This window comes from Mus caroli, unplaced genomic scaffold, assembly GCF_978045245.1.
Source record: "Mus caroli unplaced genomic scaffold, Mus_caroli_1 scaffold_9, whole genome shotgun sequence".
Lineage (NCBI taxonomy): Eukaryota > Metazoa > Chordata > Mammalia > Rodentia > Muridae > Mus > Mus caroli.
Window position 1 is genome coordinate 88,127,036 of NW_028227264.1, and position 23,740 is coordinate 88,150,775.

A 23,740-nucleotide genomic window follows, 5' to 3' on the forward strand; every position below is an offset into this window, starting at 1 on the left:
TCTGACCTGTATCTCTTAATCTCCCCTCTTTTCTCACTTATATCGTCTCTCCCAGTTTTGGACTTCACACTCTAGACTATGGACTTCTTCTCAACAGCCTGTCTATGAACCCTTTAAATCAGGCTCCCCACAATAAACCACATAAGCACTTGATTGTAACCCTTCCTTTGAGACTTAGAGCCCCAGCCCCCACATCTCAGCATTTGGTGTGACCAACCTAAACCTTAGTTCTCACAGTTCACTCAAGAGGGAGTTTAAAGGAGACTTGAGACCAAGTCAAGACACTTACGTTCAAACCTGATGAGCTACGTTCAATTCCCAAACTTACAGAGTGGAAGAGAGAACTGACTCCTTCAAAAGACTAATTGTGATACATTTAGTATCAGGCTTACATACTACTCAGGAGAGGCAGGAGGACCACTCTACATTTAAGGACAGCCTGGGCTACATTACAAGAAGGAAAGGACTACAACTCAAGAAAAGAAAGGAAAAGAAAAGGAAAGAAAAAGGGAGATGACTCAGAAGTTAAGAACACTGGCTGCAGACTGGAGAGATGGCCCAGCCATTAAGAGCACTGACTGGTCTACTGAAGGTCCTGAGCTCAAGTCCCAGCAAACTACACGATGGCTCGCAACCATCCGTAATGAGATCTGACATCCTTTTCTGGTGACAGGTACAGTGTATTTACATATAATAAAGAAATCTTTGGGCTGGAGCAAGCAGGGCTGGAGCTCAATTCCCATCAACCACATGATGGCTCACAACCATCAGCTACAGTGAGCTCTTCAGCTATAGTGTGCTCATCAGCTACACAGTGTGCCCATCAGCCAGTGTGCCATCATCCACAGTGTGCCATCATCCACAGTGTGCCCATCAGGTACAGCATGCCCATCAGGTACAGCTTGCCCATCAGCCACAGTGTGCCATCATCCACAGTGTGCCATCAGCCACAGTGTGCCATCAGCCACAGCATGCCCATCAGGTACAGTGTGCCATCAGTCTCAGTGTGCCATCATCCACAGTGTGCCATCATCCACAGTGTGCCCATCATCCACAGTGTGCCATCATCCACAGTGTGCCCATCAGGTACAGCGTGCCCATCAGGTACAGTGTGCCATCATCCACAGTGTACCATCATCCAGTGTGCCATCATCCACAGTGTGCCAGTCACAGTGTGCCATCAGTCACAGTGTGCCCATCACAACCATCTGCCATCTGTACAGCTACATGGTGATGCCCAGCCCGCCCTCCATCTCCTGGTCTAAACACACAAAGTGTGTGTCTGTGTGTGTGATAGAGATAGAGGTGGGGGGAGGATAAGAGAAGCAAGAAAAGGAGAAGGAGAAAGACCTAGAAATCTAGGCTATTCTCTTTCTCTTTCCTTGGCATTGAGATTGCTTAACACAGAAAGGCACCTAAATGATCTCTGGATAGCTGATGTTTGTTTCTCAGATACAGCATGCACGGATGAAGAGCAGCAAAGCTTACTTAGCTCTAAGGTTAGGTGCACAACCTTCCCATGCATCCAGTTCACTTACCTGTCCAACGCTGTGTCCGACAGTGCAAGATGGGGACAAGCTCCTCTGGCATACTCTAGTTTGACTGACACAGACTTGACTTGGACTTTTATACATGTTCCCATTTGGCCGGAGGACATCCAAACAAACAAGCAAACAAAACAATCAGTAAATCTTGTGGGTGGGAAGGTCAAGCCGGGCGTGTGTTCACCTTTGAGATGGAACTTGTTTCCCGCCTAAGACTGTTTGACATGCAAATACAGTGAACAGCTCTTCTCAAATGTAGACCCTTAAGTAACAAAAGTAGAACCCGAATCACTCACGTTGGTTTATTTTTATTGGATCCCAAGCCCCACCAAGTCTTCCCCGGTGTTGGAGACGTACAGTTTTTTGGTTTGTTTTTTTGTTTTTGTTTTCTTTTGATTTTTGAGAAAGGGTTTCTCTGTGTAGCCTTGGCCGGTACTTTCTCTTCTCATTACTGCCTCTTCAGCTCCCTCCCAACCTTGGCCACCATCAAATGGTAGACATTTGAAACCCTCATGTAAAAGAGGTTTTTTTTTTTGTTTTTTGTTTTTGTTTTGTTATGTTTATTGTTTTGGTTTTTTCCGAGGTGGGGTTTCTCTGTGTAATCCTGGCTGTCCTGGAACTCACTCTATAGACCAGGCTGGCCTCGAACTCAGAAATCAGGCTGGCCTCGAACTCAGAAATCTGCCTGCCTCTGCTTCCCAAGTGCTGGGATTAAAGGTGTGTGCCACCACTGCCCGGCTAGTTGTGAGCCACCATGTGGTTGTTGGGAATTGAACTCAGGACCTCTGGAAGAACAGTCGGTGCTCTTAACCACTGGGCCATCTCTCCAGCCCCATCTAAAAATTTAATACAGATTTGAGACTAGGACAGTGGACTTCCCTGTAGGAACATCTCTTGTGAAGCACAGACTCCATGGCTGGAGAAATAGAAGACACAAATTGTAGCCAGAAAATCTACTTGAGAAGACAAAGATATGACCAGTGATCCCTGCCTTAAAAACAACTGACGGGAACACAGTTTCCTCTCTTGCTCCTTTGGCCTTCTCATTTCCTTTTGTTTTGTTTAAACTGTATCCACTGGGCTTGTGAGATGGCTTAGCCAGTAGAACGCTTGCCTCCAAGCCTGATAACCTGAGTTCAACACTCTAGGACCTCTGCTCAGCTCCCTTGCTTCTCTGTCCTTCATGTTCCCTGGTGACTCCTCCCATCCGGCAGCATTTTAAATTAATGTAAGAGCACTAGGGCTTCAACAGAGTGTGGTGATACACTCACAGAATCCCAGCATTCTGGAGGCTGACACAGAGAATTGCTTTAGTGATAGCTTCAAAAAAACAAAGAAACAAAACAAAACAAAAACAAAACAAACAAAACAAAAAACAAAACAAAACCAACCAACAAACAAACAAACAAATAAAAGAGAAAATACATAACTAAACTAGCATAGATGTTGAGGACAGACCGGAGAAGCAGTTGGGCGCTCTTACCCACTGAGCCATCTCACCAGCCCCTCTCTTTTCTTTTTAAGTCTCATAATGTTTGGTCTAGGCTTTTATTTTATTACATTATGATTTCTGATCTTGTTTCTTTATGAGATCTCTCTGTGTGTGAATGCCTGTCTCTAGGTTATATATGTTCTTATGTTTTTCCTTTGTTTTCTTTTTTCAGATGCCTGCTTTCTAAAGAAAGGGTGTAGATTTTCGAAGTGGGGAGAATCTTTGGGGAGAGGAGAACCTGTAATCAGAATATATTGTATGAAAACAAAAACTAATTTCAATTTAAAATAATGAGTTATATAAAGACTTTTTTTTTTTTTTTTTTTGAGACAGGGTTTCTCTGTGTAGCTCTGGCTGTCCTGGAACTCACTCTGTAGATCAGACTGGCCTCGAACTAAGAAATCCATCTGCCTCTGCCTCCCAAGTGCTAGGATTAAAGGCATGCACCACCACTGCCCGGCTGACATACAGTTTTTATTTTTCCATTTATCAATATAAATATATATTTTGGAGCTCTTTACTCTGTAGGCATTGTCTTGGGTCTAAGAGCCAAATCTCAGGATGAATTCTAATTAGGAAAGAATAAATATTCTCTAATCGGGAGAATAAATAATGCATTTTAAAAACTGGGCTTGGTAGCACATGCATTTGATCCCAGGATTAAAGGATTACAGGAAGATTTTCCTGTGAGTTGGAGGCTATCCTGGTCTAGGGAGTGAATTTCAGGGCCGTAGGGACTACATACAGAAACACTGTCTCAAATAAACAACATATTGTAGCCTCCGGACCTGGTGCACATGCCTATAATCCCATGTTTGGATAACAGAACGACTTCAAATTCAAAGCATTTTAATCTTTATATCTGAAATTCTCTGCACATGAAGCCTCACAACTCTAATCCCCACAGTTTGTGCAACTGAGGAGTAGCTTGCCCTTGTCTTTGAGGCTAGTCTGAGCTACATAATGAGTTTCAGGCTTGTCTGGGTAACATTACAAGACCCTGTCTTGCAAAACACAGAGAGAGGGCTGCAAAGGGGAAAAGGGACAGTGAGCAGGATGGAGATCTAGCATACTCAAGGTACAGAGCAAAGGCTAGAGAAAATAAACATGGGTTAGGGTTGGGGAAGGAAAGGTGAATAAGAAACAAAGTTGGTAGAGGATAAGGAGGCAGGAGCTAGCCCAGTCCCAAGGGTTCCACAGAAGCTGATCTTTTGTCTCAGACTTAGCAGCATTTTAATTAATTAATTAATTAATTTTTAAAGGAAAATGGTTTAATCTCATAAATCTACAGAAATATGCAAACAAGGTGAGCACCACTAAAACCCATCCCTGGTCCTAGATGCAACTTTTAGTCCAAGCAAGAGTTGAAGGACAGAGAAACCCTGTCTTGAAAAAAACAAAACAAAACAAAACAAAAAAAACAAAACAAAAAAACAAAACAAATAGGAAGCTATTATTAGTATTATTCTCTTTCTGTGGAAACTTCACATCTCATGTGTGTAATTGTTAAAGACCTCAGCCAGTGTTTCATCAGTATATTAGAGTCAGTGACTCTCATGACTTCAGGATGGAGAAGGAACAGTCCTTGCTCATTGTCCTTCTGAGAGTGAATGGTTGACAGGACAGGTCTCAGCCTCTTCTTGCTTGCAACCCAAAATCAATTCCTCTATTTTCTCTTCTCATTACTGCCTCTTCAGCTCCCTCCCAACCTTGGCCACCATCAGATGGTGGACATTTGAAACCCTCATGTAAAAGAGTTTTTTTGTTTTGTTTTGGTTTTTGGTTTTGTTTTGTTATGTTTATTGTTTTGGTTTTTTCGAGGTGGGGTTTCTCTGTGTAATCCTGGCTGTCCTGGAACTCACTGTATAGACCAGGCTAGCCTCGAACTCAGAAATCTGCCTGCCTCTGCTTCCCAAGTGCTGGGATTAAAGGTGTGTGCCACCATGTAGTTGTTGGGAATTGAACTCAGGACCTCTGGAAGAACAGTCGGTGCTCTTAACCACTGGGCCATCTCTCCAGCCCCATCTAAAAATTTAATACAGATTTGAGACTAGGACAGTGGACTTCCCTGTAGGAACATTTCTTGTGAAGCACAGACTCCATGGCTGGAGAAATAGAAGACACAAATTGTAGCCAGAAAATCTACTTGAGAAGACAAAGATATGACCAGTGATCCCTGCCTTAAAAACAACTGACGGGAACACAGTTTCCTCTCTTGCTCCTTTGGCCTTCTCATTTCCTTTTGTTTTGTTTAAACTGTATCCACTGGGCTTGTGAGATGGCTTAGCCAGTAGAACGCTTGCCTCCAAGCCTGATAACCTGAGTTCAACACTCTAGGACCTCTGCTCAGCTCCCTTGCTTCTGTCCTTCATGTTCCCTGGTGACTCCTCCCATCCGGCAGCATTTTAAATTAATGTAAGAGCACTAGGGCTTCAACAGAGTGTGGTGATACACTCACAGAATCCCAGCATTCTGGAGGCTGACACAGAGGATTGCTTTAGTGATGGCCTCAAAAAAAAATACAAAAACAAACAAGCAAACAATAAATAAATAGATAAATAAATAAATAAAAGCGAAAATACATAACTAAACTAGCATAGATGTTGAGGACAGACCGGAGAAGTATTTTGGTCGATAGAGTGCCCAACAAGCATGAAAGTCCTGGGTTCAATTCTCAGCACTGCATAAAACTGGGCATGGTGTTACTATACTAGTCTGTAATCTAAGCGCATGGGAGATGGAGGCAAGAGGATCAGAAGTCATGGATGTTATAGTTAGGTACATAGTAAATTATGGGACAGACTGGGCAATAAATGACCTGGTCTCAGAGGAAAGATTATGATCAACCTAAAAATCAAGTACTGAAGCCGCTTTACGGAAGCTATTGGATAGGCTTGCTGTGTTCGGATGCAACATTGTATCCCAGATTAGAAAAGAGAAATACAATCTTTCTTTCCTAAGAGCCAGTGGGTATCTGGCTCCCAGGCTCCAAGGAGACAAGATCTTGTGTGTGTGGTAGGATTAACGTATGTGAACTCATACAGACTATGGGAGCATACAACTGGGTCTGCACAGGTCTAAACCACATAAAGTGATGAGCAGGGGAATTGGTGTCAAGCTCCTAACCCAGAAGCTATTTATCCAACTGATAACCATTCTCAAAGGAATTAGTTTTCGCCAGAATTTCCCTGGGTATACAAACCACTCTTAAGGATATATAAACTACCCTTGCCCAGCGGGTTAATAGTTGGTTCTTTTTTCTTTTTTTGTTTTTGTTTTTTAAGATTTATTTATTTATTATATGTGAGTTGTAGCTGTCTTCAGACACTCCAGAAGAGGGAGGCAGATCTCGTTACAGATGGTTGTGAGCCACCATGTGGTTGCTGGGATTTAAACTCAGGACCTTCAGAAGAGCAGTTGGGCACTCTTACCCACTGAGCCATCTCACCAGCCCCTCTTTTTAAGTCTCATAATGTTTGGTCTAGGCTTTTATTTTATTACATTATGGTTTCTGATCTTGTTTCTTTATGAGGTCTCTCTGTGTGTGAATCTCTAGGTTATATATATTCTTATTCTTTTCCTTTGTTTTCTTTTTTCTTTTTCCAGATGCCTGCTTTCTAATGAAAGGGTGTGGGGTTGGGGATTTAGCTCAGTGGTAGAGCGCTTGCCTAGCAAGCGCATGGTCCTGGGTTTCGGTCCTCAGCTCTGGAAAAAAAAAAAAAAAAAAAAAAGAAAGGGTGTAGATTTTCGAAGTGGGGAGAATCTTTGTTGGAGAGGAGAACCTGTAATCAGAATATATTGTATGAAAACAAAAACTAATTTCAATTTAAAATAATGAGTTATATAAAGACTTTTTTTTTTTTTTTTTTTTTTTTTTTTGAGACAAGGTTTCTGTGTAGCTCTGGCTGTCCTGGAACTTACTCTGTAGATCAGACTGGCCTCGAACTCAGAAATCCACCTGCCTCTGCCTCTCAAGTGCTGGTATTAAAGGCATGCGCCAGCAACACTCAGCTACATAAATACTTTTTAGATCTTTGGAAAGAAAGAAAAACAAAGAGTAGGGCCTCAAAAGTCCTCTGTGAGGCTAAATCGCAGAATGTTTTAGACAACCAGAAAAGGTGTTGTAAGGATCCTTTTAGGAGAGAGGGGAAAGCTCTTACTATCAAGGTCAGACAGTGGTGGCTCACACCTTTAATCCCAACCCTGGAAGGCAGAGGCAGGGAGGCCAACCAGAATAGCGTGAGTCCCAGACAACTAGGGCTACACAGAGAAACCCCATCTATTCTTCCAGAATCTGATGGACGCATGGAGGTCTTTCCCCAGGAAAATGCCAGCCACATACTGTTTCCTTTCTTGTCTTTCCCTTGTTTTTAAGTGAAGACTTGCCATGTGATCCAGTTGTCTTTGAACTTAGGATCTTTCCTCCTCTGGTTCCTGTGTGGTTGAAGAGTAAACAAAATGAGTTGCCACGTATTGGCTGGAGATGTTGGCTACCATGATGGAACTTGGCCCACCTTCAAAGGTATACCTAGAATCCTTCCTAGGTTAGAAAGACCTTGTCTCAACACCAAAATGAAAGAGCAAACCTAGCCACGCTGTGCATAACACTGGAGGTCTGTGGGACGGCTGCCTCTGAGACAAGGCCGCCTAGTACACACAAAACAGGGGTTTTCTTTAGAAGGAGCCTGGGACAGGACACTATTCCCCTGAGGTTCAGAAGCGAGCTGAGTAGACTGCCAATGGCTCCACAGAGAGGCTCCATGAGGGACAGACTGTCTTTTGCAGAAGTTCACTCTCTGCAGTAGCAACAGTAATATTCTGGAAAATCTTAAGCAACAGATGTGCTGGTGTCTAAATCAGATGGTGCCCAGCTTCAGGTGGAAGACTGCATTTTCTGAGAATAGGGAACCACAAAAGCTGGCAAAAGGAACACTAAGTTCAAGCTCTCATTTCCTAGTTAAGTAAATATTTAGAGGATTAAAGAGTTGGTTTACCTTTATTTTATGTGCATTGGTATTTTGCCTGCATATGTCTGTGTGAGAGTGTCCGATCCTGGAGTTACAAAGAGTTGTGAGCTGCCATGTGGGTGGGATTTGAACCTGGCTTCTCCAGGAGAGCAGTCCACCAATGGCCTTCACCATACTCTGTGCATGAGTATGTGGGGGTGAGTGCAGGTGTTCTTGGAGGCCAGAGACATCAGATCAGAAGCTGTGTTTACAGAAGGCTGTTCCTTCCTTGATTGGAACTCTAAGAACCAAATTCTGGCCCTCTGAAGAGCAGCAAGCATTCCTAACAGGTGAGCTAACAGGTGTCCAGTCCAGTCCTGTCATTTGCCAGTTTAAAGAAAACATCTGAATGCTCCTCTGTGTGCCTAGATAGCAGCCAGCTGTATCCCAGTAGGCCCAGTACGTGTCTGAGCGTGGCTGCTTCAGGGAGATGAAGGAAATCTCCTCCCTTCTGGAACCTCCACAGGACCATGATTGTACGGCTTGCTTCTGTGGGAAGCTTGGGTGGCTTTCAGCTATCCTTGTGTAGGATGTTCCTGTTGTTTGGAGCTGTGTAGTAATATCAATAAATACATAGACCCTACAGAGAATGCAAACCCCGTCTGAGTGCTGCAGAAAAGCTAGCTGTGGTAAAGGAAGGTGGGGATTTGGTTTACTATCTGCTGCTTGCTGCATGCCCATGCCTCTTGCATGCACACAGAGCAAGACTTGAAGCACTATCTATCACTCTAAAGTCCTAATGGTTGACACTCTGTGCTATCTCAGTAATCCCAAAAGCTCTACGGCACAGGCCACCATTTACAACCTTTCTCGTCCTATTGAGAAGGACTCAGTGTCAGGTGAGTTGCAGAAAAGCCTGTTTAGGAGGAGCTAGAACTGGTTCGAAAACCTCTCCTGTCTAGTAGGCTGACCTTCAGCATGTGGCTTCATCTCCTGAGCCTCCTCTGTTTCCTTACTTGCAAAATGGTAATAATGGAAAAGAAAAAAAATAATAAAGCAAAAACCTAAGCATTGGGTGACTATTTGCCAAGATGATCGCAAGTCCACTGACCAGGTTCTGGAGAGTAAACACCACGGCAACACTATGAGGAACTGAAGGCTTACAAAGGAAAAAATAAGGACCAAGATACTTGTTCAAGTAACAGCTACAAGCGATGAAGCTACGGAGGACCCAAGGAGCAACCACCACCTCACAGAATTGTCTTTAGCTTTAGATGACCGCTTGGGATGAAGTAAGTATGAGACCAGAGCAGCACAACATTGGGAGAAGGTGTAGGTGTCATTACCTAATACCAAGGGTCTCCTGCTGAGTATCACCAAGAGAACAGTAACTCCAGAGTTTTATAGGTTAGATCTCGGGCCTTGTCGGGCGGTGATGGCATTTGCCTTTAATCCCAGAACTCTGGAGGTGGAGGCCAGTGAATCTCCCCTCTAGAGGCTTTCCTAGAACTCACTACATAGAGAAACCCTGCCTGAAACAAACAAACAAACAGACAGACAAATAAAAAACAAAAACAAAACGAATGCGGAGCTTGGGGACTGGGAGTGTAGTTCAATGGTGCAGTGTGTGCCAGGCACACTTAGGCCTGTGCTCAACCAAAGTACTGTAAAATGATTTAATCGATTAACGATGCGCAATAAATGTAAGGTTGCACCGCTGGAGGCAGAGATCACTGGCAAAGCAGGTGTGAGGCCCTGGATGTTCAGTCCAGGAAAACAAAGTCCTAGCACAGTGTATAGATGCGTACATGTGCATGGATATAGATATGTGTACATGTATCCATGCAAACATACATATATTCACATTAGTATAATATATACATTCACGCATATGTGTAATAACAAGACTGGGTAAGTTGGACAGGATGAGACTAAAAATGCACAGTCATTAAGGAAAAGAAGTCTGTTATAGACAGAGATGCTGGCTCACATCTGCAATCCTAGCACTGCAATCCTAGGAGAATGGACACTTGCTTGAGGCCAGCCTGAGCTATGGAGTAAGTTCTGGGTCAGTCTGGGCTACAGAATGAATATATGTATATGTATATATCTTCATAGCTTGTATATATGTGTGTATGTATATATGTATATATTTGTGTATATATATGTATATATGTATACATGTATATATGTGTGCATGTATATATATATGTATATATGTGTATGTGTATATATGTATATGTGTATATGTGTATGCGTGTGCATGTGTGTATGTGTATACATATATCTATATATGTATATATGTATATGTAATGACTAAAGAGACTGCTTAGCACTTGTTCTTGCAGAGGACCCAGGTATGGTACTGAGCTCCTCCATGTGGCTCAGGATCATCCCCAAGTCCAGTTCTGTCAGATTTGATATCTTCCTCTGACCTCTGTAGGTGCACACAAGCATGCATGTAGAGAAAACAAACAAGAAGCAAAAACCAAAAACTGCTCACACCTTTAATCCCAGCATTTAAGAGACAGAGGCAGGTAGATAGCACCCTCTGGTTTTAAAGCCTAACACGCTCTGTAGAGTAAGTTTCAAGACAGCCTGAAAAAAATTTTAAATCCTTTTTTTGGGTTTATTTGTTTTTATTTTTTATTGTTTAATTTTATATGTATAGGTTTTTGCCTGCGGGTATGTTTATGTGTGCAGGAAGAAGTTGTTGGTTCCCTTAGACTTGATTTACATATGAATGATCCACTAGGTAGGTGCTGGGGATTGAATCTAATTCCTCTGGAAGAACAGACAGTATGCTTAACACTAAGCCATAAAGAAATTCTTTTTTTTTTTTTTTTTTTTTGGTTTTTCGAGACAGGGTTTCTCTGTAGCCCTGGCTGTCCTGGAACTCACTCTGTAGACCAGGCTGGCCTCGAACTCAGAAATCCACCTGCCTCTGCCTCCCAAGTGCTGGGATTAAAGGCATGCACCACTATGCCTGGCTAAGAAATTCTTGAATTAGCCTTTATTTTAGCTATCAATCATCATTATATACAGCTGAGGACTGCCTGGTCTGGCTTCAGTGAGAGAAGATGCACCTAACCCTTGAGAAACTTGAGGATGCAGGGAGTGGGGAGGCCTAGCCGGGTGTGGAATGTGTGTGTGGAGGTATGGGGGCATCCTCTTGGAGATGGGGGTGGGAGGAGAGGAGGAATAGGATAAGGAACTATCAGATAGTAGGAAGGGAGAGGGATAATGACTAGACTGTAAAAAAAAACCTCAAAGATAATGTAAAAAAAAAAAAATAGAAAAAACCTCAAAACAAAAGTCAAAGAATAACCTATGACAAATCATTATTAAAATGCAGTTATTGGTTATTAAGATGAGACAATTATTAAAATGATGTGGAGACTAGTTATTTTCTTTTTTTGTTTTTTTAATTTTTTTTTTTTTTTTGGTTTGTTTGTTTTGGGTTTTTTTTTTGGTTTGTTTGGTTTTTTTTTTTTTTTTTGGTTTGTTTGGTTTTGGGTTTTTGGTTTTTTTTGGGTTTTTTTGGAGACAGGGTTTCTCTGTATAGCCCTGGCTGTCCTGGAACTCACTCTGTAGACCAGGCTGGCCTCAAACTCAGAAATCCACCTGCCTCTGCCTCCCAAGTTCTGGGATTAAAGGCGTGCGCCACCCCGCCTGGCTTAGTTATTTTCTTTACAGTTCTGTGAATTGTCTAATATGAGACTCTGATGTGAGTGAGTTCTAATGCTGTCCTCCCAATCTGTTAACAATCACTATTGGCTTATTAAGTTTCCAGGGAGTTGCCAAGATTAAGAACCAGCATTTATTTGTTTATTTTTGGCTTTGTTGCAGTTTTGTTTTGTTTTGTTTTGTTTTTTTGAGATGGGATTTTTCTATGTAGCCCTGGCTGCCCTGGAACTTGCTATGTGCACTGTATGCCTTTAATTTCAGCACTCAGGAGGCAGAGGCAGGAGAATCTCTGAGTTCAAGGCCAGCTTCTGATCTGACGTCTCTGGCCTCCAAGAACACCCGCACTCACCCCCACATACTCACGCACAGAGTATGGTGAAGGCCATTGGTGGACTGCTCTCCTGGAGAAGCCAGGTTCAAATCCCACCCACATGGCAGCTTACAACTCTTTGTAACTCCAGGATCGGACACTCTCACACAGACATATGCAGGCAAAATACCAATGCACATAAAATAAAGGTAAATATTTTTAAAAAAAAGACCATAAAGCCGGGCATGGTGGCACACACCTTTAATCCCAGCACTTGGGAGGCAGAGGCAGGTGGATTTCTGAGTTCGAGGCCAGCCTGGTCTACAGAATGAGTTCCAGGACAGCCAGGGCTATACAGAGAAACCCTGTCTCAACCTCCCTCCCCCCAAAAAAAAACCATTAAAAAAAAAAAAAAACAATATTTAACAATGAAACCACTACTATATTCTCACTCATTGATGTTTGAACCCCCAGACACCCTCATTCTTTTTTTTGCAAGCCTCCCTCCTCCAGTTAGACTCTTCTGACCCCTTAAATAGATTACTTCTACTGTAATGTTAGAGTTACGTTCATGTTGGTTACTTTAATGTGTGTGCTTGTGAAGAAAACATATAAAGTTGGTTCTCTTCTACCACATGGGTCCCAGGGATCAAACTCAGGTTGTTGGCTTGGTGGTCAGTGCCTTTACTTGCTGTCTCACCTACCCAAAGGAAAACAATGTTCAGTGATGTGTGAGTGGCAACACTATCTTTCAATAAAAAGGATTCATTTTTTAAAAAAATGAAATTAGATGTTTTAAATGCTTTTTCCTTCTCCCTTTTTTGATCCTTTTTCTTTACTTATGTGTTTAGTTATTTATTTGGTTTTTTGAGACAGGGTTTCTCTGTATAGCCTGGTCTTTCCTTGAACTCCCTTTGTAGACCAGGCTGGCCTGGAACTCAGAGACCCACCTGCCTCTGCCTTCTGAGTGCTGGAATTAAAGGCGTTCACCACCACACCTGGCGGATAGTAGATTTTTTTCTTTCTAATATCATCAGATTATGGTTTCTTCTCCCCCCAGCTCACCCTTACCCACCCAAATCCACACTAGGATAGCAACAAACATACAAAGGGTAGAAAAAAAAGATGAAGAAGAAACAACGAGGTACTGACACATACATCCACAAGAGAGAACGCAGAAATCCAAAAAAAAAAAAAAAAAAAAAAAAGAAGGCAAAATTGGAAACCAATAAAAATATAAGTTAAAGCCACAAAACCGCTTCCAAAATAACCGTTGAATTCATTTAGGGTTGGCCATTTACTGCTGGGCAATGTGCCTGCCTTGTGAGTTGTTTGTAGCTTCTTTCTTTCTTCCTTTCTTTCTTTCTTTCTTTCTTTCTTTCTTTCTTTCTTTCTTTCTTTCTTTTTTAGATATTTTCTTTATATACATTTTAAATGCTATCCCTAAAGTTCCCTATACCCTCCCTCTGCCCTGCTCCCCTACCCACCCACTCCTGCTTCTTGGCCCTGGCGTTCCCCTGTACTGGGGCATATAAAATTTGCAATACCAAGGGGCCTCTCTTCCCAGTGATGGCCGACCAGGCCATCTTCTGCTACATCTGCAGCTAGAGACACGAGCTCTGGAGGTACTGGTTAGTTCATATTGTTGTTCCTCCTATATGGTTGCAGACCCCTTCAGCTCCTTGGGTGCTTTCTCTAGCTTCTCCATTGGGGGCCCAGTGTTTCATCCAATAGCTGACTGTGAGCATCCACTTCTGTATTTGCCAGGCACTGGCATAGTCTCATACGAGACAGGTATAACAGGGTCCCTTCAGCAAAATCTTTCTGGCATATGCAATAGTGTCTGGGTAACACTATCTTTCAATAAAAAGGATTCGTTTTTTAAAAAATTAAATTAGATGTTTTAAATGCTTTTTCTTTCTTCTTTTTTTTTTTTTAACCAACTCTTTCTTTGTTTATTTAGTTATTTATTTGTGGGTTTGTTTTGTTTTGTTTTTTGGGTTTTGGTTTTTTTTTTGGTTTTTTTTTTTTTTTTTTTTTTTTTTTTTGAGACAGGGTTTCTCTGTGTAGTCTTGTCTCCTTGAACTCCCTTTGTAGACCAGGCTGGCCTGGAACTCAGAGACCCACCTGCCTCTGCCTTCTGAGTGTTGGAATTAAAGGCGTTCACCACCACACCTGGCGGATAGTAGATTTTTTTTTTCTTTCTAATATCATCAGATTATGGTTTCTTCTCCCCCCAGCTCATCCTTACCCACCCAAATCCACACTAGGATAGCAACAAACATACAAATGGGAGAAAAAAAAAGAAAAGAGCCAAAGAAGAAGCATAAGAAACAATATAGGCATTGACACATACATTCACACACAGAGAAAGCAGAAATCCCATAAAGACGCAAAATTGGAAACCAGAACATATAGGTAAAAGACTTGTGACAGTGAGACAAAACCCCTTCCAAAAGAACCATGGAATTCATTTTGCATTGATCATTACTGCTGGGTCAGGGCCGGCCCTTAAGAGTGGTTTGTGTACCCCATAAGACTATGTTAGAGAAGTTAATGTTAGAGAAGTTAATTTTTCTTTGTGAGTGGTTATCGACCGGAGAAAGCTTCTGGGTTAGGGATGGGGGCCTGCATTTACTTGCTCTCTCGGAGTTGGACTCTGGCTTAGAGCCCTTCATGCTGTCATAGTCTGTGAGTTCCTTAGTGTATTACTCCCATTGAGCTGTGTCTAAAAGGCTTTGTTTTCCATTGTCTTCCATCCCCCTGGCTCTTTCGATGTTTCTGCCTCCTCTTCCAGAATTCCCTAAACCTAAGTGGAGGGATTTGATAGAGACATCCCTTTCAGGATTGAGTACTCTAAAGTCTCTCACTTTCTACACGTTGTCCAGTTGTGGGTCTCTGTATTTGTTTGTTCCCACCTTCTGAAGGAGGAAGCTTCTCTGACAGTGGTTGAGCAAGACCACATATAAGTAAAACAGAATGCAGTTAAGAGTCATTCATTGTATTGCTATGTTTCTTCATTACTTGGTTTTCCCCTAAGCCCCCGGCCTAGCTAGTTTCAGGCTTGTGGCCACTGAGCAATGTCAGGCATTCAGGGTTCCACCTCATGGAGTGGACCTTACGCCTAATCAGATAGTCATTGGTTGCTCCCATAATCTTTATGCCACCAGTGCACCAGCATATCTTGCAGGCCGGTCACCATCATGGATCAAAGGGTTTGGTAGCAGAGATGATGTTAACTTTTTTCCTCTTTAGTGTGCAGAATACCTTCCAGTGCCAGGAACACTAGTAAGGAAGCCTGAAGGCTCTGTGTAGGCACCAGCTCAACTTCTTTTTGTTCCATGAGTTATACAGGTGCTGTCTTCAACAGTAGGGCCTACAAAAAAAAAAAAAAAAAAAAAATGAAATTAGGTGTTTTAAATGCTTTTTCTTTCTTCCTTTTTTTTTTTTAATCCTCTTTCTTTGCTTGTTTAGGTTTTTTTTTGTTTTGTTTTGTTTTTTTTTTTTTTTTTTTTTTTTGAGACAGGGTTTCTTTGTATAGCTTGTGGAGAGTTACCAACAGCCTTAGCAATAGCCTAGGCTGTTTGGTGGTTTCCATGGTACCTCTTTGTCCAACAACTCAATCAGATGTAAGCCATTCCTGACTCTGGAGGTTTCAGTTAGTGGTGAGATGTCTAGTTAGAGCTCTGCCTTCTGCATCATTTTCTGACTTTAGCTTTCTCTCATGTATGTATATTTTATAGAAAGAGTCTACTGCATTAGATTTCCATATGATCCCCCAAATGGCCTTTAGTTTTGGCTTTCCTTCTCCTTCCTTCCTTCCTTCCTTCCTTCCTTCCTTCCTTCCTTCCTTCCTTTCTTCCTTCCTTCCTTCCTCCCTCCTTTCCTTTACTGTTTGACCCTCCCATTGCAGCCATAACTTCCTATTATCTTTCCCCTTTCTAGGGAGGGCCCTCCACCAAGTCCCTTACTCTCTACTTAAACTCTGCGGTTATCAAAGACTTAACAGCTAACATCCACATATGAAGGAATAGATGCCATATTTGTCTTCTTTTTAGTCTGGGTTACTTCACTCAGAATAATTTTTTTTCTGGCTCCATCCATTTTCCTGTGAATTTTATGATTACATTTTTTCCCCAAATGGCTGAGTAATACTCCATTGCGTAAACATGCCAGATTTTCTTTATCCATCCATTTGTTCATTGGCAGACGGCTGAGTTGCTTCCAGTTTCTGGCTATTATGAAGGAAGAAGCAGTAGGATAATTGAACAAATGTTTCTGCAGTAGGATGTAGAATCTTATGGACCTATGGCCAGGAGTGATGTAATGATCTTGGTATTGTAATCTTGAGGTAGATCTATTCCCAAGTTCCCGAGGAATTGCTAGACGGATTTCCATAGTGGCTGTACAAGTTTCACTCCCATCAGCAAAGGATGAGTGTTCCTCTTCCTCCATATCCTCACCAGCATGAAATGCCGTTTGTCTTATTGGTCTTAGCTATTCTGGATGGTGTAGGATAAAAGTAGTTTTGGTTGGCTTTTCAGATGTAATCCCTAGAAACCATTTTTGAATACTGATGATGACTTTACATTTGTTTCTCTGGTGCTGGGGATGGAACTCAGGACCTCAAACACACCAGGCAATAGCTTTGCTGCTGAGCCTTTCCCCTAGACCCCCACTACCTCTTCTTTTCAAGACAGAGTCTTAATAGGATAATCTCAAATTCACAGTTCTTGTGCCTTGGCCTCCCAAGTGCTGGGATTGCAGAAATGATTATAATGCTCAGATATGGGCATTAAGTTTAGGAAAAATTCTGAAACAGCCGCCCTATTCCTATTTACTCAAGAGCAATGAAGACATCTGTCAGTAGAACGACTTTTGGAAAACAGCCCCAGCAGCCATATTCATAATGGATTACGGCTGGATCATCATCTCGTGGATTTCTTCTACCAACTCTTGTCTGAACGAACTCATTGTGGTGTGTCTGTGCATTATCGTTAGACTTTCACTTTAAAATGGAACCATGGACACATGATACATTCCACACAGATAAATCTCAAAATGTCACGTTAAGGAAAGAATGCAAACAGGGATCACTGTATTCTGTAAGACTCAGTTTGCCTTAGATTCTGGATCAGGCCATAGCAATCAGCTCCGTAGCGGGGAGAGCCTGGGGGACAGCGGGCTGTAAGTGGCTCCTGGTTGCTCCATATATGCCCAAGGTTGTGTCTGGGACTGGCAAAGGGGACTTCTGACCAATGCACCTCTTATCCCTTCTGTGAGGACACGGCACCATGTTCAGCATCCGGTTGTTCTCATATAACTTGACCGTATTAACTACATCCCCTTTCCTATGAAGTATGGGAATAATAAAAGCCAATAATTTGATTCTAAAACTTTTCATGTCCTTCTGTGTATATGCATATATTGCCTGCGTGTATGTCTGGGCACTATGTGTGCCTGGTGCTCAAAGAGGCCAGAAGGTATCGGATCTCCTGGAACTGGAGTTTCAAATGGTTGTTGAGACAGCATATTGATGTTGGTTTGAACCTGGTCCTCTAGAAGAGCAAGCAGCCAGCAATCATATCCACTGAGATGTCTGTCTCTCCAGCCTGCGGGGTTGTTTACTATAGAACCTGAGGTAAACAAAGCCCCGGGAAAAGTTTCACCTTTATTGAAATACTATACAGAGGCAAATTGACCCATCCCTCCCCTCAACCCTCTTTAATAATCTGTAAAGTAAAATCCAGTTTAGACCTCTTCAATTGAGGGTTATCTATTGACGTGTGCAAAGGCAAGGTTTGTGCCTCTTGGTTTTTATTTTTATCCTATTCCATTTCTCCCTCTTGCTGTGGCCCTGCTCACTTTTGGCCCGCTCGCCCTGGCCCCCTCTTGCTCTGGGACCCGCTTGCTTCGACCGCGCCCCCCCCCATTCCCCCGCCTGGCTCTTGACTCTCTCTGGCCCTGCTCCAGGCCTCTCTCACTTGCGCCATCCCCACCCTCGTGGCTCCCCTTGGTTTTGAGTGCCTTTAGAGATGTGACTCATGGGCTTGCCTCAGAGTTGTGGTTCCTGGTGGTCTCTTTGTATGATCTGGGCACAACCGGACTAAAGAAACAGCATTCACCACAAGAGGAACAGCATGTCTTCTAGAATCTTCTCATTATGTGGCAAAGAACTGGCAATTATTCTTCCAAAGGTAGTAACAAAGTTGACCTGGTGTACTGAAGGGCATCGACTGTCCCCAGATACTTAAAACCAAAATGACTCCCAAACTATGGCTCCTTCACATTTTAAATAGCAAAGGCCAGGGTATGGGAGTACTTGTGTTGAAACCAAACTCTCTGTAAGTGTTTGTAAGTTAGCCAGGGCTAGCTAATGAGACAACATGGGGTGTGGGGGGAGGGGGAGGCAGGGGAGAGGGAGGGAGGGAGACTTCTCTAGAAGTCTAGAGAGGAGAGGAGGGGGAAGGGAGGGAGATATTAAACTGAACAACAGAAACCCTCTCAGGGACTTGCATCAGGCCAGTTCTGGCCAGTTATCTGAAACTTATCTCCAACAGGTGTGCCTGTTCTAAGGGTCTTTCACTAGCTAGCTCCACCTCCAGGTAAATGCTATTATTATCCAGGCACACAGATTCTCAAGGCTGTCCTCAGGGGTGTGGTGACATTAAACACTGCCCTTTAACTGAGAATTCAAGACCTTTACCCTTCCAGTCATTTTGGGAAAACGGTCCATGAAGCCTGCTTTGTGGGTGCCAGGATCTTGGACACCCCAGAAACTCAAGAACAGAGCCATTATTGAGAACCAAAATGTTCCAAAGGCTTCCCCCTCAGGCTGTTTTTAACCCAGGACAAACACCCTCAAGTCCTTGCCTTTTCCTGGACGAACGCCATCATGGGATAACCTGGCTCTCATAGAGCTCGACTGTAAGTGGGAATCTCAATTCTGCTAGGATACATTTTCATTTAATCAATTAAAAACAATCTATTAGGGGCTAGAGAGATGGCCCAGTGGTAAAGTGTGTTCTCTGTTGTCAAAAGACCTGAGTTCCGTTCCCAGCGCTCACATCCCGTTCTGGTTATCCACCAGAGAAGACTGCTCAGACATGGGTTTGAGCCAATAGAAAGTCTTCATTAGCCAGCCGGCAATTACACTTCGAGTTCAGAATCCCAGTGTAGAACTGAAACCTTTCTCAGGATGAGCTTTTAAGCACAAAAACCATGTTGTTAACAAGAACAGTTAATCAGAAGCAAGCAGAGCTACCAAAGCTAAAAAAAAAAAAAAAAAAAAAAAAGAAAAAAAGAAAAAGAAAAAAAGAAAAAGAAAAAAAAGAAAAAGAAAAACCTGCAAGGTTAATACATTTAGAGACCCCCAGAATTGTGGACTTTGATGGAGTAGGGCTTTGTTTTCACTTTTGGTGGTGATGCTGTCTACAGGATGAGTTTTACAGCCCGAATGGCACTTCCAGCATGGAGTCAGTCCTGCTAAGGTCTAGGGCCCTATTACACTGAGCTATTCACAGCTAACTTCATGCGTGCCCCAGGGGACTCAGCTACCTCTGGCATCATCAGCACCTGCACTCATACACAGACCACCCACGTACTCGCTTTTTTCCCTTTTTTTTTTTTTTTTTTTTGGTTTTTCGAGACAGGGTTTCTCTGTGTAGTCGTGGCTGTCCTGGAACTCACTCTGTAGCCCAGGCTGGCCTCGAACTCAGAAATCCGCCTGCCTCTGCCTCCCGAGTGCTGGGATTAAAGGCGTGCGCCACCACGCCCGGCTCTTTCCCTTTTTTTTCCTTTCCTGATTGCTTAGCAGCTCACAAACCCAATTCACACACAGGTCTAAGTTTCTCAGAACTTCCAGAGCTTCTGCTACGCCATGAATGTCGTGGCCTGTTAAAGGATTCTGTAAAAGTACCATTCTGCTATTGAGGTCCCTTATGCACAAATGTCTTTTCTAAGTTTCTGGTGAACACAGTCTCTCCTTCAATCTGCCAGTGTCTCTTTTCATCCCGTCTGTCTTTTGTATGAGTGTGAATCTGTCTGTTCATGTCTGTGTCTGCCTGTATTTGTGTGTCTCTGTGCCTGCCCCTAACAAAGGGTTTCCAGCACAGCAAGCACCACATGGTATAGGAATGGTGGTACTGTTGTTTTTTTTTTTTATTTTATGCTGTGTTGTCTTTATTTTTTTTTATTGGATATTTTCTATATTTACTTTTCAAATGTTATCCCCTTTCCAGGTCTCCCCTCCAGAATCTCCCTATCTCATCCCCCCTCCTCCTGCCTTCATGAGGGTGTTTCCCCCCATTCCCACCTTCCCGCCCTGGCATTCCCCTATACTGGGGCATCAAACTCCCTCAGGCCCAAAGGCCACTCATCCCACTGATGTCCAACAAGGCCATCCTCTGCCACATATGTGGCCAACACCATGGGCTCCTCCATGTGTATTCTTTGGTTGGTGGTCCAGTCTCCGGGAGCTCCCGGGGTCTGGCCGGTAGACACTGTTGCTCCTACCCACAGGGCTGCAAACACCTTGAGCTCCTTCAGTCCCTTCTCCAACTCCTCCATCAGGAGCCTTCACTTTAAAAGAACTCTTTAGAAAAAATTTGCAGTGACTTGGACAACAGACAATACTATAAACATCATTGCATATCAAACAATATCTGTATGTTGTGTCCAACATTTATGGTTGGTATTCATTTATAAGGTCACTTTTGTCCTGTTTCCTGTGTTTTAGAAAATATTAACATAGTTCACGTAAAAAAACAGATGCATTGCTCTGAGTTGGGATACAGAAGGTACAGACAATGGGATCACAAGGCACGTACCAGCACACATACATTACTGAAGAGAAACTTCTAGTATCTTTGGAAGGTTTGCTATGTCAGATGATGCTTTCCCGGGGCACACAGGTGAAAGGACATCTTGCTAAAGCAAACACATGAAAGACTGTTTTCCCAAAGCAGACACAGGTGAGAGGATGTTTGGATATAGTAGAAATGGGAAAGGACACTCCATGAAGGAGTATCGATCTGACCCCACAGACAGTGGGGAACAAGCACTGACTATTGATTTGCTTCGCCCCGAGTTATTCTTTACTAACTACACTCATGTATTGGTTCGCCTTACACCGCACTCGTGATAACACCGCCATTGAGAGAAATTCACCTGAGAACTGCTGCTCTTGAGGTTTCCCTGCGGCAAGTTGCCGCTTCTGTGGCCTCACCTTAGGCTGCTTGGCCAGCCTGGCAGTTTTGTCCGGATTGAACTACAGTTTCAGATCCATGGGTGGTGTCTGACTGCCTAGAGGACTGCTCTGCAGCTGCTGTGTCACATTTGGTGTTGGCTACGGGACTGAACTGCTGCCAAAGATCAAAGCTTGTCCCCAAAGAACTATTGAGAACAGGTCCACTTCCCCCATATTCTAAGAACTTTTCTCTCCCACTTCCCCTGCTGGGTGGTGTGCTAGAGAACAGGTTGAGGGCCTAGTCACTGAGCTGCCACGGAGGACTCAGCTGCCTCCCCTCGAGCAACTTCACTTCCTGATGCTCTGTGCCCCCCCCCACTTCTGTCACTTACCCTCTCCAGACTCCCCCCCCACACACCTCGTGCCCCCAGCCTCTCCTTCCCAGTCATCTTCTGCAGGCCGTTTTCACTGAGGAAAAGGAATTGTATCATCAGAACCACCACTCTTTTGACCCCTCTGCTGATGTAAGTGTGACAACCTGCTTCCTGCTGGCACTGAGGGTTATATCCATATAAGAATTCAACAGAGAAGCCGGGCATGGTGGTGCATGCCTTTAATCCCAGCACTTGGGAGGCAGAGGCAGGCGGATTTTTGAGTTCGAGGCCAGCCTGGTCTACAAAGTGAGTTCCAGGACAGTCAGAGCTATACAGAGAAACCCTGTCTCAAAAAACTCAAAAAAAAAAAAAAAAATTCAACAGAGAAACGGCAGGAAGACCCTTACCAAGGGATCGCCGATAATTAGGATAAAAAGAAACTAGTGAAGGCGTTTGAGAAGAAATTTACCTGTAATGGTACTAGAATTGAGCATTCAGAATATGGAGAAGTAATTCAGCTAGAGGGTGACCAGCATAAGAACATAAGCCAGTTCCTGATAGAGATTGGATTGGCTAAGGATGATCAGCTGAAGGTTCATGGGTTTTAAGTGCTTGTGGCTCTCTGAAGCTTAAGTGAGGCTTTCCTTGCAATGCCTACACATGACAGCGGGCCAGGGAATGGAAGGTACATATCTGTGCGTTCCCAAGCCAGATGAGGGATGGTAGAACATGACCTATACCCCAGACTTCTCTCCAAGAGCATGGCAGTAGAGGGGTAGCTCCAGGCCTACTTAACTCCCTAGAAACAAAGGCCCTTTCCTGATAAAGTCAGTTAAGCTTTTGTCTCTCCACCAGAGAACTGGTTTTTCAAATACCATGTGACATGCAATCCCTGGCTCCTGAGAGCTTTGCTATTTGAACTGGGGTATGACTAACATTTGCCTGTCTTCAATCCGGTCCACATATGCAAATTATGTGCATTTCTTTCCTTGTTCCGTTGTCCTTCCCTCCCCACCCGCACTCCACCATTTCAATACACAAGCTGTTAAATTAGCTCCACCGGTTTAATAACCAAGCTGTTGTCCGACACAGTCTTCCAGGTCATTTATACCTGCCGTACACATTTACACGTGCTTTGGAAATGAGAGCCTAGGTGTCTCATGGTCTGCTTCATGCATTGCCTAGTGTGTTCTCACCCATTCTAGGGGGGCATGCCAGTGGGTGTAGGGTTGTTGGCCTGCTCCGCCACAGGGCACACTTACTTGGGGAGGTGTGTAGAATTTGACTGCACTTATCCCATGCTGCCTACTCCTTGCTGCCTCCAGCCTCTGTCTCTGCCAAAGCCACCTCTGCCTCCTCCACCACCTCTGCTGCAGGCAGCCACCTCTGCTGCAACTACTGGCAGGGGGCGGGTACTGGGCTGTGGGGAAAAGCCACTGAGTCAGTCACCACTTGGGGATGGGAAAGCGCAGGCTGAGACATGGGAAAGCCAGAGCTGGTTCCCGGATCCCCTGGGCCTGCGATGAGGCTGGTTCTCAGACTCTTGGATATCCAGCTGTCACTGGGAGTCATGGAAGAGCAGCAGAGAATGGAGTTAGGCCCCCCGTGGATGGGGACAATGACTAGTCAGGGGCGGGGCGGAGGGGGGGGGACAAGGGGAGCACCTCAGCTTGTTTCATCTTGGTGGTGGCAAGCTTAGAGGCTGTTGGTTGTGGGCAGAAGCACAGAAAGGCCTTCTACTGGAGATTAGGCTGTGGCTCTGTAGGGGGAAGGCCTTCTTCAAGGCTCCCAATGGAGGATCTTGCTTCCAGGCAGCTTGACTGGTTTCTGCTGGTTTTATCAATGCAGCTGGACATGTCTGAGTCTTCTTTACTGTTTAGCTCTGGTTCCTCTGTCAGGGACCAGCCTAGTGGATGTGATTGATTTCAGGGACTTCCTGGAAGCTATTTTGAGTTGTTTACCTTCCCACTTCAGGAGCTTCCCTGCAGGATGGAGTGGATCTCTCAGGAAATTCCTTACACGACATGTGGATAATCAATTACTCTAATGTCAAGATGGCGGTAGATCTATCATGCCTGGAAGACAGGAAACCACAACGCGAGTAAGTGACCGAAATCAGGTTAGAACTGGGCACCTCACCCTTCACTGTACATCTGTCTCCTTTCCTACATTCCTGTCCAACTCTGTATATCAGAAGGTG

At 43.8% G+C, this 23,740-nt stretch overlaps 1 pseudogene; it reads left to right on the forward strand.

The window, feature by feature from the left end:
* Positions 1–20,959: 20,959 nt before the first annotated feature.
* On the forward strand, positions 20,960–22,169 carry LOC110302727 (eukaryotic translation initiation factor 1 pseudogene; annotated as a pseudogene).
* The last annotated feature ends 1,571 nt before the right edge of the window (positions 22,170–23,740 follow it).